This window comes from Nannospalax galili, unplaced genomic scaffold, assembly GCF_000622305.1.
Source record: "Nannospalax galili isolate Female #2095 unplaced genomic scaffold, S.galili_v1.0 scaffold290, whole genome shotgun sequence".
NCBI classification, from domain to species: Eukaryota; Metazoa; Chordata; class Mammalia; order Rodentia; family Spalacidae; genus Nannospalax; species Nannospalax galili.
In genome coordinates this window covers 4,254,883-4,258,674 of record NW_008331486.1, presented here as the reverse complement: position 1 = coordinate 4,258,674, position 3,792 = coordinate 4,254,883, and positions in this window count along the sequence as shown.

Here is a 3,792-nt window from a genome sequence, read left to right as displayed (position 1 = left end):
TGGGACTCGAACCTGGGTCTTCTGCAAGAGTTACCATTGCTCTTAACGGCTGAGCCATCTCTCTGGTCCCCCATTATTGTTTATTTTTTAAAAAATATTTTATTTATTATTATTTTTATTTTATGTGTATGAGTGCATTACCTGCATATATGTAAGTGTACCTGTGTTGTGCAATGCCCGTGGAGCTCAGGAGAGGATATTGGATCCTCTGGAACAGATGGTTGTTAGCCACCATGTGGATGTTAGGATTTGAACCTGGGTCCTTTGCAAGAGCAGTCAGTGCTCTTAACCACTGAGCTATCTCTCCAGCCCCTCCATGATTGTTTTTTAAATATAACATTTTTATTTTTTGAGAATTTCATACACAGTATTGTATTCGCATTATCTGTGTTCCTCGCAGTCTCCCTCCAATTCCTCCTATGCTCCCCTCCCCTCCCTCACAATTCTGTGTCCTCTTCTTTGACTATGGTGGTTACATACACATACACACATTTATAAACAAACAAACATATATACATATAATGCACTGAGTCCATTTAGTGGTGCTCGTGTGTGCGTGTGCTCTGGCTGTCCACTTGCCATTAGATAAGCTCTCATGGAACTACTTTACATTATTATTGGAAAGTTTAGCAAGGTCTGTAGTCTTTGCGTATGTATATAGGAACACACGTATGTGTGGACGTGCACGTGCATGCATGTGTGTGCAGGCATGTGGAGGCCCAAAGTTGACGTGGAGTGTTTCTTAATTACGCTCCACTTTATTTTCGGAGGCAGAATGTATTGCTGAACTTGGCGCTTGCTGATTCTGGATAGTCTAGCTAGCCAGTTTGCCCCAAGCAATCCTGACTGTCTTCTGAGCACTGGGATTACAGGTAGCTGCCGCCTGCCCAGCATTTACATGGGTTCTGGGGATCCTGACTTCCATTCTTTCACTTGGGCTGCAAGGGTTTTATGTACTGAATAGTCTCCCCAGCCCCTCTGTGGTGTTTTGGATTTGTAACCATTGTCAGTACAGTAGCCTTTTAAAGATTTATTATTATGATTATTTTTTAATTATGTGTGTGTGTCTGTGTATGTGTGTGTGTGTCTGTGTGTGTGTCTGTATGGGTATGTGCAGGTTACTCTGGTGCTGGAGAGACAGGCAGTTGTGAGCCTCCGATATGGGTGCTGAGAGCTGAACTTGGGTCCTCTGGAAGAGCAGTACATGCTCTTAACCACTGAGATATCTCTCTAGTCCCTTAGTAGCTCTTTAAAATATATTTTATTTATTATTTTAATTTTATGTGTATGAGTGTATTGCCTGCGTGTATGTAAGTGTACCTGTGTCTTGCAATGCTCATGGCGGTCAGAAAAAGGCATTGGATCCCCTGGAACTGGAGTTACAAATGGCTGTTAGCCACCATGTGGGTGCTGGGAACTGAACCCAGGTCCCCTGCAAGAGCAGCCAGTGCTCTTAACTGCTCTGCCGTCTCTCTAGTACTTCCCTCCAGTAGCCTTTTAGAGGAGTTGGGGATTCCCTATGTGTGCAAAGGCCCTGAGGCAGGAAAGCAGGTGAACCTGAGAAGCCTGTGTGGCTGGTCACAGAGAGGCTCTGGCTTTGCTTATGGAAAGAAGCCTACCAAAGGGCCCTGTAGGTCATGGTGAGAAGAGTGGACTTGCACTTGAGGGCAAATAGAAAGCCTTAGAGGGTTTCAACAGCAGTGCCACAGTCAAGTGTGCTGCTTAGGAGAGTTCTCAGGCTGTATAAGTGGCAAGCCTGTGGGCCAGAGGCCAAGTGACCAGACCTGGGGTTTCAATATCCCCTTTGTATGGAATGCAGCTGAGCAGTCACAGAGTAGACCTTATCCTCCAATTTCCCATCGAGGTTGTGTTTCCAGAGTCAGAGTTTCATGTTACACAGAGTTATTCTTTCTGGAATGCGGCCCCCAAGCAACCCCTGCCGGACCCTCCATGGAAGGAGGGGTCTTGGGAACTCAAGATGCACATGTATGCAAAAAAAGGTCCACATCCTGCCCCAGGCTTGGCAGTGTCTGTCCCAACAGGCAAAGCAGCATCTGCTGCTGTTGTTTTTGTTACTAAGCTTTGCTGATGGCTTACTGTATGTTCCAGTGAAGCCTCTGACATTCATGACCTCACAGAACCCTAATGTGAACCTGTGAGCTGGCCGACATCATTGCCCAGTACGTAGACAAGGAAGGACAGGTTCCCAGGGAGCAGCGCTTGGCCCAAGGTCATTGCCTCTACACTGGCACCTCTGGGTACCAAGCAGCCTCGCGCGCGCGCGTGTGTGTGTGTGTGTGTGTGTGTGTGTGTGTGTGTACCATTGTGTTTTCGAGCTTGCCTAAGTCCAGACAGCCCCAAAATTCCAATTGTACAGAAAAGCCGGAAAATTCCATTTGTACATCCCAACGGCACTTCCACTCTGGCCCACAGGATCTGCCCAGCAGAATTCTCCTCCCTAGAAGAGTCAGGTTTTTCCAAATCCAGGACAAGTCTCCAAGACCTGACCTCCCCCCATCCCACCCCCAACACGGCTTCTTGCTGGCCTGGTCTCCTCTGCCTCCCTCCCCTTTGCTCCTTGTGTGGCTTTGCCTTGCCAAACCTTTTGGACTTATTTCAACTTCTTGGGCTTGGCTCGGCTGCTCCCTCAGCCTGCAGTGCTTGACTCCTTCCTTGACTTAACTCACTTCTAGGTATCCTTTGTATCTCCTTGTAAATGTCACTTCCTCCTGGAAGCCTTCCTTGGCATCCTGACCAGGGCAACCTCAGCTGTGTTCTCAGCCACCCTTGTCTCTCCTTCATGGTGTTAAGTGGGTTATATGTCTCCTTCACCCTCTCTCTGTTCCCTCACAGTCTCGGGGAATAACACAGGAATGATGGGGAAGGAGTGATGGTAGGGAGTGGAGGAGTTCTGTGTATTTTGGTTATACGATAGAACAGTTAGAGCAACATAGAAGTCCCTACCTGTCACCTCATTGCAGCTTACTCCAAGCTCAATTCCACAGTCTTCTCACTCTTGTCAATCTCATGCCCATTCTATAGATGGGGAAACTGAGGCTCAGGCAGGGAAAGGCACATACCTATATCCCACAGATTTGAACCTATATCTCTCAGAGATGGATAGGCATTCCTTGCATCACTCTGGTGGCATCATGCCCTATGTGGGCTTCCCAGCACAAAACCTGCCCAGGGGAAGCCTCCCAGATAGTTGGGTTCATATGCCCCTACCTGGTGCCAACCATTGTGGTTTACAATGCTGAGGCCCAAACCAGCTGGGCTTCCTCTGCCTAATGGCCAGTGGTCCCTTCCTGGGAGCAGGCCTCTGTGTGTGTGTGTGTGTGTGTGTGTGTGTGTTACTCTGTGATCCCTTGTCACTCCTGCTGGGGCCACCTAGAGCCGGCCTCTCCACAGGCACTCTGAAGGTAGAAGCTTATGTGGGAAGAGAGTTGCCCCTCAGCCACTCTATACCAAACAGTGCCAAAATCGTGGAAGGCACCATGACCCTCAGCAGGTTGTGCCTTTGTTTTGTAAAAGGAACTTTCCACAGCTTTTGTTTTGGGTAAACTTGTTTGTTTAAACTTGAAAAAAATGATTGCATTTTATTTATTTTGTGGGCATGTGTGTATATGTGCATGTATATGTAGCGTGTGTATGTGCTACAGTGTGCATGTGAAGGTCAGAGGAACACTTGCAGGAGTTGATTTGTTCCTTCCACTAGGTGTGTTCTGGGGCTCGAACTCAGGTCCCTAGGCTTGGCCGCAAGTCTCTTTATCTGCTGACCTGTCTCTGATG